We start from the raw sequence: 16000 nt of genomic DNA on the forward strand, positions 1-16000 counted from the left end.
AGATAGGGGGTGCTCCGCGATGCGGCACTTGTCAATGGTGATGCGGCTCAGCCCACAGTTACACGCGCGGGGCTCTTACCCGTGGAGGAACCTGCGTGGAGCAGTCAGAGTCCCCTGGCGGAGATAAAGGTCGCAGACTGGACCCATGAAGGCACCACGAACGCCAGCAAAAGAACCAGCCAACTCCACGAACGAACCTCAAACCACCAACAACACGACACGACGCACCCAACGAACATGCTCCTTTCTTCTCCATTCTCAGACACGCTTTTCTCTTCTCCAATCTCCTCAGACGCGCTCCTCTATTCTCCAATCTCCTCAGAGGCGCTCCTCTCTTAAGAACCAACAAAAGGCAACAACAGAGCCGCCATCTGGGGCCATCTACGAACAGCGAAGGGATGGATGGTGCAAAGGGGTACACTTTCCTATCTATCCTGGCATTTATTAACGTTAATCTATCCCTGGGGCTTTTCAACACGCCTGTCTCTTTAAACTATCGGTCCGAGAAACCATGATTCCCCTCGCCTGTGTTGGTGTCCGTTATCAGTTTGGGCCTGGCCCGCAAATTTTCTCTCATGCTCTTGCACAATTTCGTGGCTGGGCAGCGTGGCTCCATTGGCAGGGATACCCATCTGCCTAACTCAAACTATGGCACCCCCGGTTCACTGAGGCTGTCTCCGAGCCTACCTACTCCTTATGAACATGGGAAATGCCCTTCCTGGCATCTTCCACGTCAATGCCCACGTGGCATTTTGGTGCTCCGGGTCCCGTTTCCATGGGCTGCCTGTGCACATTACACTAACTCGGTCCCTTGGATCCATGGCCTACTCTGGCCGACTACTTCCGTGCCCGGGGTGCCCTCTACTCAGTACGCATATTTCCACAGCCACACTCCCAGCTGAATGTATGTTGAATGCACATGGTTTCCAGATCCGTAACAATATATATATATATATATATATATATATATATATATATATATATATATATATATATGCATACAGTAATCCCCCGTTTATCGCGTGGGTTACGTTCCAAACCCCACCCCGCCCCCCCCCCCCCACACGATAAGTGAAAATCCACGATGAATGGATGCCTCCCCAAAAAATTGACTCATCTGGTCTGGTCGGCTTGGCAGTGATCGGGTTTGAGGTGCTGAAGATCGACTCGTCTGGTCTGGTCGGCTTGGCAGTGATCGGGTTTGAGGTGCCGGACATCGACTTGTCTGGTCTGGTCAGTTTGGCAGTGCTCGTCCAACCGCGGCAAACCTTTTTCCTTCCCAAAGCATATCTAGCACCTTAACCTTCTCCTGGAGCGTCAGGACCTTCCTCTGGCACTTTGGTTCCTTGCCAGAAGCCTCAGAAGGTGCAGGGCGTTTGGGTGGCATTGTCGGGCTTGGAGAAAAAATGTAGAAAATATTCGAAGTTCACAAGCTAAACTTTGTCTCGTGCGTTGTGTGACTGGTCGAGTGCCACGCGTTATAATTTATTGCTCAAATAATTTTTATTTTATATATTATTACAGCGATATACCCGGGGAATCCGCAGAAAAAATTAGTTAGGTTCCAAGGGAAAACCCGCGATTAACCGGGGGTATGATAGGTGAACCACGATATAGTGGGGGATTACTGTACATACATACATATATAAGTAGAGGATAAATGGGGTTTCTAAGGCATCCATACAAATGATGGGGAAAAAGGGAAAAACTCTCTGAATCAAGCTTCAAAAGCCCAAAACAGGAGACTGATTTCCTCCCCCTCCCATACAAATGAATTGGGAAATGGGAAAAACTATCTGAATCAAGCCCAAAAATTCCAAAACAGGAGACTGATTTTCTCCCTCTCCCATACAAGCTCATGTTAAATTGAGACAGTCTCAAGCCCCAAAAGGTCAAAATAGGAGACTGATCTCTGCCCCATTGAGCAAATGCTAAACTGAGACTTACTGATTAAAGCACTTTTTTTCCTTTCATATTTTTCATTCCATTCATATTTGTTCATGTTCTACTTTCGGGAATAAATTAATTTTATTATACCATTAATTTCCATCGAGTGTAATCACTTTATCTCTTCAAGCATGAAACCTTTCGCTTCGTAAAATGGGGAAGTATTTTTAGAACACAGTTGTGCTGCGAAAAATGAGGAAGTATTATGTGTCCGTGTCTGATAGTTATACAACACTAACAGAACAAAGTTTCGTTAAAAACAGCTTTTAAATGTAGATTTTATCAAAATCATTGAAAGCATTTTCATTTTGGTGTTAAAATGAGTCGGACTACTTGAGAACGTCTCGCCCATGTCTCTCCCAAGCTGTCTCACCCGAACCAAGTCATTTCCGATCTGGAACACACCTTGAAAAAAACATTGTTGTGAAATCTCCCATTACATCATTACTAACAGCTTATTTAAACCAACTTTTGTGCTGAGTGTGTTTCATTCACAGAATGGATTGCACAGATTCTTTCGACAACATTAAGGATCAATCGTTTTCACACGATGACAGGTGAGATTTCACAACCCAATTTATTATTTATTGTTGAAAACAGAATTAAATCACTATACAACCAATAATTATTGTACATGTCTTTTTTTCAACAGGTTGTTCCGAATCAGAACATCGTTACTAACAGATGTGGAGAATGAATTATCTGATTTACAAGATGAGTGGATAAAAATGAACGACTTTCTTGAAGAAATTCATTCGTTTCAAAATCAACTGAATGATATTATTGCTGACTGGAAAGAATTACTCTCACGTAATCTAACGTGGAATGAATCGAGGTGAGGAATTATCACTTTGTCTCTGTCTCTGTCTCTCTGTCTGTCTCTCTGTCTGTCTGTCTGTCTGTCTGTCTGTCTGTCTGTCTGTCTGTCTGTCTGTCTCTCTCTCTCTCTCTCTCTCTCTCTCTCTCTCTCTCTCTCTCTCTCTCTCTCTCTCTCTCTCTCTCTCTCTCTCTCTCTCTCTGTCTCCATCTGCCTCTCTATCCCTCTGCCTATAACTCTCTTGAGTGTTGACTCATTATTATTATTATTATTTTTCAGTTTAAACACCTGTCTGGATGAACCAAACACACAACTTAATCTTCTGGAGGAATCCGACATGACACTCAAGACATCTGAAGCAGATTGCTGGAAAATATCATCCATTCTTTCAACTGAATATTTACCCAAAGAAGAATGTTTAATATTTTCAATCTTGATGAATTATATTTGCTTTGCTTTCGATTATTTGATTCGTAATTATAAAAAAAGAATAAAGGAGATGTAAAGGAGGGGTGGGGGGGAGAGGGGGGGTAGGTGCGCTCTCCCCACGACCCACCACCCCACTCATCCCACCCCTCCCCTCCCCGTGTGTTGTGTTGAAGTTGTGTTTCTTTAAATCTCATAAATGAATCCATATAATCATAAGGATAAATTTTCTCTTTACTTTGAATTTCATTCCTTGTTTGAATTTCCTCTCTCGTAAGAATTCCTTCTTTAATCACAATTTCATCTTTAATCTGAATTTCCTCTTAAGTTAGAATTTCATTCATTGTTCGAATTTTCTTTATAATTAGAATTTCATCTTCAGTTGGAATTTCTTCATTAATTTCCTCATTAATTAGAGTTTCCTCTTTACTTTGAATTCTCTCTTTAATCTGAATTTCCTCTTTAGTGAGAATTTCCTCTTTTGGAAAGAATGAATTAAGATTTGGAAAAGAGTCCGTGGAGCTTAGATTTGATGCGAGGTAGGCCAGTGGTGTTCCCATAAACTTGTAAGAATCAAGAAACCAAATACGAGTTAAAGGTTTTGTGAATATCATTTTTGTAAATGAAATATACTTTTGACTTGTGTTTGTTATGGCAGAAATATTCCCTGGTGTTTTTGAAAGTTCATTTATAAATAGATGTGTATCATAGTTGGCGCTGTTGTGAAGAAAGACTGGAATAAAAGAAGGTAATTTATAATTAAGATTACAACAGGAATGAGCGGGACCTCTATATTTACCAGTAAGATGACAATGATCCCTAACTTTAGACTCCTTAATTTCCCCCTCACAAATATGACAGATATTGTTCTTTCTAAATTCTAATTTTTCTTCTTTGGTTAATTTCATCGGTTCATTTGGTTCTTTCATTAATTTAGTGAGTCTTATACAATCCTTTTCTAATCGTTTTACAACCTCTTGTGAAGCTTTTTTTCCACTATAATGTTCAAGTTTGTTATACTTTTCTCCAACAGATGATTTGATATAATAACAGAAACCACAAGGAATGTGTTTTTGATATTTATTTGTATATGATTATTTTGGATTAGGAGAAGCAGTATTTATCTTTTTAAGGATACACTCAAAATCAGCATATATCACAAATGGGTGCATGATAGATTTATTATAATCTTCAAAAGAAATCTTTTCACCAGGTTTAGGCATTGTAATTACAGCTGATTTATGATTACTACAATATTTTGAATGTTGTTCTAATCGTTCTTTTGTATGAAATGAATTAAGACATCGCTTACAAGGATATATTTTGTTTGCTGTTCTGAATACCTGAGAAGAGATTAATCTTGATAAATTATTGATGTATGTGTAATGTGAATTCTTTCCAACACTAAAATATAAAAGATCAATGTGTGTTTCTTCATTTTAATAGTTGTTTGAAATTTTTAATATTTGAAATTTGTTTGTATCTGTTAATCCATATACATTAATAGAAAGATTATTCTTTTTCTCAAATTTAGGAATATCTGTTAGTGGCATTGGGAATTTAAAATCTTTAATGTCCAAGGTATTCTCATATTTCATATATTGTTTTACTCTTTCTGAATTACATTTTGGTGGATGTAAGTGAGCAAGAACAGACCAGAGAAAACATTTATTATCATTATTCTTAATATTAACAACTGCCTTCTTTAGTTTTATTTCTTTTGGTAATTCAACATAAGAAGAAGCTTTAAGAGGGTTTGATTTTAGAATGTGTATATCTAAAAAGATGATTTTTTTTAATATTGAATCCACTTCCTACCACTGTATTATCAACATCCTCCTCTTGTCTTGATAGTTCTTCATAAACCCCACTATTCAAAAAATCTTGAAATGATGTTATAAAATGAAGATCTGTTCTCATATAAGGAGTTTGTTCTTCATCTTGTCTTTTCATATTCATTTTCACTCCCATATAAAACTTTAAAGTTTTCATTTCTTTTCATGTCTTTTTAATAAATTTTTCAACATCGGGTTTCACTATTTCAATTGATTCAGCAATTGATGATGGTCCAGGTTCTCCAAATTGAAAAATCCTTAATTTTATATGCCCTTTAAATGCCCCATCAGTGTTTTCAATACAATAGTCTCCCTTTACTTTAAACTCATTTTTCTTGTGTTTTTGTGATTGAAGATGTTTATTATAACTACTCTTCAAAACATCCTTTGAGCAGATATCACAATGTTTTCTTTCCAACTCAAGAGGAGATATTTTATGAAATAGATTAAATGTGTCTTTGTTGGTTCAGAGGTGTTTTCTATAATGTTTATATTTGTGATTACAAACATCGCAGTATGTTGTATTCACCATATATATATAATAAATCTTTGCTTTAACTAAAATTTTCTTGATGAAAATTTCGTTTATTTTACAGGTGAATCTGTGCTTAAAACCATTTTATCCTCCAACTTTTTCACTTAATAAATACAATGTTTCAAGACACAAAAGACAAGTTTCAATCAATCTCTTCATTTGTTAAAGATACTGAGAAATATGTCAAGGATGTAAAATTTAACAAAGATAAATATAACAACTATTGGATAAAAACAATTATGGTAAATAATATGAGTTCTTCAATTTCCTTCAGTGGAAGGGCTTTTAGTATACCTGGTAGAACATCAATTAAAGTATCTCTAACAAAAGTTTCTCCTCTCCTTCTGGTAATATATTCAAAACTAGAAAAAGCAATGAAACAAGAAAAAGTATCAAAAAACAAAAACCTTATGGATGAAGCTTTAGAAAGAAAAGATAAGACCATCTGTAATATGCAAGGAGAAATTTGTATTTTTTTCAACAACTCTAAAGATGTAAATCCTGATGAAATAAAGGATGTTAATATATCAGGTGAAATGACATTTCGTTCAATAGTAGTTAACGATCATTTTAAAATTACCTTTAATATAAAAAATGTTGTCGTTGAATCTGGTAATGAAAAAAAGTATATTGATATCGATGGTAATATTATTAAATATGAGTCAATATACAACTGAAAGTATAGATGAATTTCAGTTTAAGTAAAGTTTTACTTTATAAATATGCTAGACTTTCCTGATTCTCCATATGATAAATTTGAATTCTCCATATGAATTGTCCTGCGTCTGAAAGACGGGGATTAAACACAGAGTCAAAAGCCTATAAACAATGTATATTCTGTGATTATCTTCTAATTAATGATAATAAAAAATATAAAAAGGAAAATAATTCTTTTAGATTTACACCAAAAATGAATTACTTTACAAGATTGATTAGAGAAATGAATGTAAAGTATGAGGGTGATAACACACCTTACCTTCCAAGGGAAGAAACTGAACGTGTAAGAGAAATGTTCAAAGGATTGTTGTTATATATTATTCATGGATGTAATTTTCAGGGAAATATCAACACAAGATATTGTATAAATAAAATAATGGATTATCTTGAAATTAAACCTGAACGTAGGATCAAATATAGAGTTTCTAAAAGAGCCAATAATAAATTAAATAACCTGTTTTTCAAATATATAAATGAATGATTTTTTACCCATTTGGGAAAATAAGATAAAATTTAACAACCATAAAAATCTCCCAAATTCATTAAGATGTCTCATAGTTGGTTCAAGTGGATGTGGAAAAACCTGCTTACTTTTAAAGATGCTCCTCACTCCCAACTTTCTAGATTATGATAATTTGATAATTTTCACAAAGTCGAGTTTTCAACCAGAGTATCAACTACTCTCACAAGGTTTTAATGCTGGTCTTCAAAAAGAAGATATAATCGGTTTATTTAAACGTCAAAAAAACCTAAATGATTATAACATTGAAGATATAATTCAACTATTTTGTGATACACAGAGATGTAAAAAGATTTCCAATCCTATAACTTGTATTCTTAGTGATAATACGGATGATATACCGTCTCCCCAAGATTTGGATAAATCAAAAAAGAACCTCGTTATCTTTGATGATTGTGTTAATGAGAGAAACCAAACGGTAATGGACAGCTACTACACAAGAGGGAGACATTCTTCTTGTAATTGTATTTATCTTAGTCAATCGTACTTTCAACTTCCTCGTCGTTCCATCAGAAACAATGCTAATACTTTTATTTTATTCAAGTTAAATTCAATAGATATAAACAATTTTTGGAGAGATAATTGTTCTACATTATGTAGTAAAAAGAAATTTGAGGATTACATGAAGCACACGACTGAAAAATATAAATATATTGTTGTGAAACAAGATGAGATATTAAGGGATATATTTTTTGTTTTATAAACAATTACATATATAAATGACAACTATTATTATAAATCTTGTGGGTAAATCTGCTTCTGGAAAAACTTTCATAAATCAAGGTTCTTGTGTAGTACAAATGAGAATATTGTAAATTTACTTAAAAAACACCCCGTGATACGCATTGTATCAACAACAACTAGAGCAATAAGACCTGGAGAAGTAAAAGGTGAAGATTATCACTATATTTCAGTGGAGGAACATATGCGATTGAGGAATGAAGGTCAAATATTTGAGGAGGTTTCTCTTGGTACAACAAAATATTCACATTGTCAGAGTGAGTTAAGGAAACTAAAATCTGTTGGTCTTGGGATATTAGAAACTAATTCAGAAGGAACGAGACAAATTATTAAACATCTGAGCGGAGTGAAGATTTTATCATTCGGTTTTGATGTTGATGAAGAAACTCAACGCAAACGTATGAAAAGCAGAGATGCAAGTATTAGTGAAGAAGAAATTACAACTCGCATTAATGTTAATAAAGAATTTGATGAAATATTTAAAGAAAAGGATTTATTTGAACACATCTACTTGAATGATGAAGAAAAGGAAAATTTCCCTGTTGATCTTTACAATTCATTAAATGATATTTTTCAATAAATAAATGGATGCAAAAGAAAGAGCAAGAAGATTTAAGGAACATCAAGAGTTGGTTTCAAAAGTTGTAAAACAGCAGGAAGACATAAAGAAGAAACGCAGACAGAAACTAATGGGCGAAGAAGCATTTGAAAGAAAACAAGAAAAAAATTTTAAACCACTTATAAAAACTTCCCAAGAAAAAATGAAAGATGTTTCCACAATTCCCACAGTAGAATATACTCCTAAAAAACTTCAAATATTAAAAGATTTTGATCAAATGACGGAGGAAGAATTAGAGCATTTAGGAGAATTAAAGGTATATGATGATGAAGGTTTATTTCAACAACTGGAAGAGATTAATCGACCCACTGATTATATTGTGAATGCTCTTCAAAACAATGAAAATTCAGCGGATTAAAAAACCAAAGCAGGACTCATTCCAACAGAACAACCAGCAATATTTCATCTTGTTCAAGAAAAGGTATTGATATTTAATGATGAATTAAGGTTCTTAGGTTCTGCTCAACACCCTGTTAAACTAACTCCGAGATTAATGTTTCTTCTCACAAAAGATGGAAGACAAGGTTCAACTGTGAGGGATGAATCAAAGTATATTGATAAATAATTGGATATGAAAAATAATGATGATAGAGTACATATTGATCTGTTGAACACTCTAAATTATAGGGTTAGTATTTCTAGTAAAAGTAGGAAAAATGAGAAGGAGAAACACATTATTCAGGCTTTTAGTATCCTTGGTTCAGGTATTAGTTTTCTTCCCAATGACCCATCGCAATTAGTTAATAGACTGTCATTGTTGTTAGGTAGTAAGAAGGCTGGAAATAACAATTGTTTTAATGAAGCATCAGCCATTTTAGACCAGTTGATGAACATGAAAATAATTAATAAATATCAATATAAAGACATTTTATCTCATATTAAATAAGATGAGAAGCACAATCCTGAGTTTTAATTTCACAACAAGCGACCACACATCTTCATTCCCATACCCACTACAACTTGACCCAACAAAAGAATATGAGGCATCTTTATTGTCCATGGAAACTTATAATACCTTATTTAATATAACTGATAAAAATGACAAGTTTAGTTATAATCCCGGAAGTGGATACAAAACGATAACAGTCTCACCCGGAGCATATGAGATTTCTCAAATATCTTCCGAAATTGCTCGTCTTATGAAAGAACAGGGTGATGAACCAAAAAATATCGTTATAGACATTCAAAAACATACTTCAAAATCAACGATTAAAGTTAAAAATAACTACAAGGTTGATTTCACAATTGATAATTCATTTAGAGAGTTATTGGGTTTCTCCTCAAAAAAGATTGAAACTAATGGGACGTTTTAAAGTGATAATGTCATTCAAATATCCTCAGGAATAAATTCTGTGTTAATTCACTGTGATTTGATTGATGGTGCTTATAATGATGGAAAAAAAACAAATGCAATATTTTCATTCAGCGCATACTCAACCCCAATTGGTTATAAATTCAATATGGAACCCAAAAATTTGGTTTATCTCCCTGTGTCAGGAAAAACTATACACAGAGTAAATTTTAGGATAACTGACCAAGATAATCACATGATTTCTTTTAATGGAGAAGTTATATCCATCAGAATTCACCTACGTGAAGTTTTCCAATAAATAAATACGATGGTTATTGTGAGGAAACACGAGTTGGGAAAATATAAAATAATAACAGGGGATGGGATGTTCCTTTCCCCATACTACAAGGGTGAAGGTATGTATCTTGGTAGAGGATACTATAAACCTAAGAGACAAAGGGGTGTTGGACATCAATTTAGAGGAGATGGGATAATTGATACTCTCATGGGTATTGGTTCAACTATTCTAAAACATAAAGATCCAATTGGTTCAACTGCTTCTGCTGTGGGAAATGTAGCAGGTGCTGTAAAGAGCATAAAAGATGCCCAGAAGGAATCTCATAAATTACAAGCAATAAAAGAAATTAAGAAAGGCAAAACTCAGTTGTCCCCCCAAGAACGACAGAAAATAATTCGAATACTTGGAACAGGGTTTCAAAAGTTTTAACATCTTTTTTTTCCTAAATAAATACAAGTATGGAAGCAATTGATAGTATCTATGATTTGGATGATACTATTATTATCTCAAACTCCACTAAAATGAAGATTACTTCAAGGTAAATGCAATAACTGGAACAGACTGGAATACGAATGGTACAAAAAGTTTTGAAATAAATAAGCAACAAACCTCTTTGAATCTCTCCGAAAGTTTCTTGTTGTGTAAATTTAAATTCACTAAAGCTGGGAATAACAAAAACGCTACACTTGTAAATGATTTCTTCTGGAAAATGTTTGATAGTGTGCGTTTGTATATTGGAACACAAGAAGTTGAAGAGGTTGATTATGTCTCTGCTCTATCTGAAATGATGAAATTTACACTCTATACATTCAGTGATAGAATGGGAAAGGGGTCTGTCGAAGGTTTTATTCCTGATATGTCAACGGGAACAAACACAGACCCTGGATATACTCAAAGGAAAGGAATGTATAATGATGATACAAAAGCAGAAAATAGTTTTACTGTGGCAGTTCCTCTTAAAGGTATATTTGGATTTTGTGATCATGATAAAGTTCTGTATGGTCTTAAAATTAGATTTCAACTACAAAGGAATGATAATGAAAATAGATTGCTTTTTGGTGTTGGTAGTGCTTTTGGTGAACAGAATAAATTTGTAATTGAGGAGATGAGTTGGTATATCAGTGAATATACTCCTAATCTTAAAACAGAAGAGATGTTGAATCGAAGACTTAACTCAAAGAAACCACTCAGTGTATCATACCTCAAAAGAAGATGTCAACACATTAAACTCAACCAAACTACTTACACGTGGAATTTGGGTGTTCTGGACGGAAAGCCACGATATCTGTGGATCATTTTTAAAAAGCCAGATGGTGATACTGCGACTGATAAGAATAATGCATTGAGTGATAATGCTAAGGTGAAACAACTTCGCGTTTCTCTAGATGGAACATTTTATCCACGAGATAGATTGGAAATTAATTGGGAAAAAATGATTTTGCTGAAGCATACAAGTCTTACCAAAAGGTGTGTGAAAGTAATGGAAATAAAGAACTTATTTTGGATATGAATGCATTTAAAAGTTTGTATACAATCTATGCGCTTGACCTGAGCGCTCAAAAGGAAACTATAAAGTCTAATCGAGTGGATACTTCCCTATACATTGAAAGAGGAGAGAGTGAAGAAGTTGATACATATTGTTTGCTTTTGGAAGAAACAGAATTACAGATTAATACAGATAATGGTGTGATGATTCGTCTCACATAATTTTTTGTTAAATAAATGAGTGGCAAAGTACCAACTGGGGTATATGTTAATCAAATCAATCTTCATAAACTATCATCTTGTGTTCAAAATCAAAAGCCTTGTACGATTAACGTTAATACAATTCAGAGAAAAGGAGCAGTAAGAATTGATGTTTTGCTCACAAGAGAACAGGTTAAAATCTTTAATGACACTGGCTCACTTAAAATTAAAATGACAAAACGATAAAAAGATGAGTGGTTTAAAGAATTTGGAAAGAATATAACATCAAATTTACAACTTGTCAAATATTGTAAGAAATTAAAAATTCATCATGTGGTTATTTGTATGAGAGATGAATGAACAAATGTGCCGAAACATACAAGGAATATTATTATGAACTAAGAAGATAATAATGGGAACGGTTCTCATTGGGTTTGTATTTTTAATTGTCAAGACAAATATTATTTTGATAGTTTTGGTCTTCCACCACCTGTTGAAGTCATAAAATTCTTACAGAATGGTGTTTATCAAACATTTCAAGTCCAAGAATTAAATTCTAAGTGTTGTGGTCAATTATGTCTATTGTGTTATTTCAACTCAACAAAAATAAAAAATTTTATGATATTATTTTTAATCTAATATAAATGACTTATGTTGGTAAAGATGGTTCTATCTTTGGTGTATCTCAAGAACTGGATATTGATTTATCAAATTATTACACAACGGCACAGGCTGAACGACATAAATATAATATAACCAAAAATATTAACATGAAAAATGCTTATAAATTAAAAAATTATCCAAGCCTGACTGACGCGAATGACTTGGTGAGATTAATCGATTTATCACAATATATATCTTGAAATAAAACGGCCGTGTATTCCAAAGATACAGAAGTGTTGATATTATCTCCAGGTCATACAGAATTCACAGTTCGAAGTAAAATAAATTTTTATGAAGAAGGGCGTATCGTTTGTGTGAGAATAGAACAATGGGGGTATGATATGAATGATTTAGGGTATAATTGGTCATTTAAAATTAACCTCGAAGACCTGGAACAATTAAATCAGTCTCGTAAGGAAGAATATTATCCACTTGGTATCGAGAATGAGTTTTGTGGGGCCACGATTAGTAAACAACAAATAAAATAATTTTATAAGGATAAATATAATAATGGTTGTGCCCTTGTTTATATCATGAAAACAGAAAAAACAGGATTATATATAATAAGTAAGGAAATACAAAATGATTTAACTATGGGAAGATGGGGAGGTGTTTCGTGCCATAATATTATTCTAACATATATTTCTAATACATAAATGATATAAAGAAGGCTTCAAGAAAATTATCATTTCTGTGTCCAAGCATACCTTCAAGAAAAGGGTATTCGGTATTTTAATAAATATGTTCTACAACATAAGAATGAGGTATTTTCAATAAAAGATTGGCATTATGCTGATGTTGATAAACCGACAACTTTAGATTTAATGAGAATGTCAAATAATGAAAAAATTATAAAGTTAAGAAAAGGTAAGGCTCTTTTAGAAATTCAAAAGAAATTTTATTGGTTTCCTGTTGTAAAAAAAATTATTTTGGATACAGGAATAACAAGAAATCCTGATGAATATATGTATGATATTCTATGGGGTGTAAGCGATTCAAGGATAATAAGGGATGAGGAAGGAGTTGAAGAAGAGAGGGAAGAGGAGGAAAAGGAGAAGAGAGAGAAGGAGGAGAGGGAGAGGAAAGAGAAGGAGGAAAAAGAGAAGAGAGAGAAGGAGGAGAGGGAGAAAAAAAGCGAGACAAAATAAATATCAAAATATGGAAACCAGTGAGATTAAAAAAAGATTGGTGGTATTACAGAAAATAACTCAACCCACCGAGGAGGAAAACAAAGAATTGACCAGTCTATTTGCAATACTTTCGACAAGAATATTGACATCGATAAGATATTCATTTTAATTCAAGTTTTTCATTTTTATTTTTTTTCTTAAATAAATGGAGGAGAGAGTGAAGGCATTTCTAAGGATTCTTTATGTTTTAAAAATTAAGATTCAAATGTGCATGTTGGAAACTAAAAAGGTTTTTGCACTCTGCAGGAATTTTTCACATAAATAAATGAGTTATTATCTCAAATGTAAAAAGAAAACTAATACTAAAAATATTTCATATATTAAAAGTAAAAATAACAGGGTTATACAAAAAGGTATATGTTCGGTGTGTGGTTCAAAAAAAAATCAATTTATCTCCAAACACAAACGAGGAGGAGATATACAAAAGTTTTTATCAGGAAGTAAATTTACAACTACTGGAATGCCAGGGGAATTACATCTTCCAGGGTATTCTTTCTGTGGTCCAGGCACAAACTTGGATAAAAGATTAGATGAGGCAGACAATCCTAAATCCTGGAGTAAACCCATCAATAGAGTTGATGAAGTGTGCATGAGACACGATATTGATTATGGGAATACCACGACGTTGGAAGAAAAGCATGAAGCCGATAGAGAAATGTTGTATAATTTGTCTCTGATACAAAATCCAACCTTGAGAGAAAAAGTTGATCGGTTCATTGTGAAGAAGATGATCAGTGCTAAATTGAAACTTGGACTTGGAAATTCAAAAAACTTATAGGCTCTAATGATGTCATTACGACTGAAGAGCAATTAGCTGATGAATTACATAAACCAATATTCACAAAGTTTCAGAGAAGGAAAGTTTATTCCAAGGAAGTTGATTATATCTGGTCTGCTGATTTGATTGAACTCAATAATGATAAGGGGTACAAGTATGCTTTAACCGTTATTGATTTGAGGAGTAGATACGCATGGGTTGTACCATTAAAAAACAAAACAGGTAATACTCTTATGTTAGCCTTTCAACAGATATTTAATAAAAGTAAGAGAAAACCTAAAAAATTGTGGACTGATGAGGGTAGAGAGTTTTATAACAAGACATTTATGAATTTTCTAAAAAATAACAGTATTACATTATACAGTACCTTTAATGAAGGGAAGGCAGTTGTTGTTGAACGTTTTAATCGTACCTTAAAAGAGAGACTATATAAAAAATTCACACAACTCGGTTCACAACAATGGTCATCTTTTATTCAGGATATTGTGGATAAGTATAATGACATGATTCACACGTCAACAAATATGAAACCATCAGAAACATTAACAAAATTAAAATATGAAAAAGAGATTAATGTCAGAAAAGTTCAAAGTTGGTGATATCGTAAGAATATATAGGTGGAAATCTCATTTTGAAAAGGGTTTTGCTAAACGATGGACGAAATAACTTCTTTAAATTGTTGATGTAATAGATACGGTTCCTTGGACTTATAAGATATATGATTTGGAAGGGGAAGAGATTTTAGGTTCATTTTATTCACAGGAATTACAAAAGACAAAGGTAAATTGAAATTTTTTGACTCCGCCCCTTTTTGACTCCGCCCACACAAAACCCACCCACATAAACCCCACCCCACACAAGCTCCACACAAACCCCACCCCACACAAACCCCACACAAACCCCACACAAACCCCACCACACACAAACCCCCCACGAGCTCCACACACACAAACCCCACACAAGCTCCACCCATATTCATCATATTCACATAATTAGTGATTAGTTAATTAGTTCCTCACGCACACCCTGTTTATTTACTTCAAAAATTATCCACCCATCCACACAAGCTCCACTCATCCACCCATCCACCCATCCATTTATCCACACAAACCTCATCCACATAAGCCTCATCCACATTCACCCCTCCCACATAAGCCCCACCAAAGCCCCGCCCACATAAACCCTGCCCACATAAACTCCTCCCACACAAGCTCCACCCACATAAACCCTGCCAACACAAACCCCACCGAAGCCCACCCACATAAACGCCCTCCCACAAACCCCGCCCACACACGCCCCGCCCACACAAGCCCCGCCCACATAAACCCCACCCACACAAGCCCCGCCCACATAAACCCCACCCACACAAGCCCCGCCCACACAAGCCCCGCCCACATAAACCCCACCCCCTCATCCCCCTGTGCGCCCCACCTTTGACCCACCACCTCCCTCATCCCACCCCCACCCTTCCCCACACACACACATGGGGAGGGGAGGGTGGGATGAGGGGTGATGGATCATTGGGGAGCGCACCTACCCCCCCACCCCCTCCCTCTCCTTCATGTCTTAATCCTTTTTTTGAAATTCAAAATCAAGTAATTGTAAACAAAACAAATATAATGAATCAAAATTGAAAATATTAAATATTCATTTGCGAGAATGTATAATCTTTCCCAGCAATCTTCTTCAGATGTCTTGTGATTTCGAAACTCAGACACCATATTCTGTTTTGAAACAAAAAGTGGATAATAATTAGGTTTTATAAAGATAATTACATGGTAATATGAGTAAGCCTGGTGTTGGTTCTAAGTTCAAGCCTCGTTGACCACTGAATTAACACACCAGGAGGCCGACTCAGCCTGTCATCCTTCCAAGGCCAATAAAATGAATTCCAGTGTACTGGTAAAACCGCGTCCAAACTAATGATGCAACCAACA

The 16000-nt window shown here is 34.6% G+C and overlaps 1 protein-coding gene across 6 annotated transcripts in view; it reads left to right on the forward strand.

Annotated features, from left to right (window-relative positions):
* LOC147028714 (ephrin type-A receptor 7-like) overlaps positions 1-16000 on the forward strand; it is a 468482-nt gene that overhangs the window by 329544 nt on the left and 122938 nt on the right. The window lies entirely within an intron of this gene.

Source organism: Eptatretus burgeri, chromosome 4 (assembly GCF_056783735.1).
Source record: "Eptatretus burgeri isolate ZD-2024b chromosome 4, Ebu_testis_v1, whole genome shotgun sequence".
Taxonomy (NCBI): Eukaryota; Metazoa; Chordata; class Myxini; order Myxiniformes; family Myxinidae; genus Eptatretus; species Eptatretus burgeri.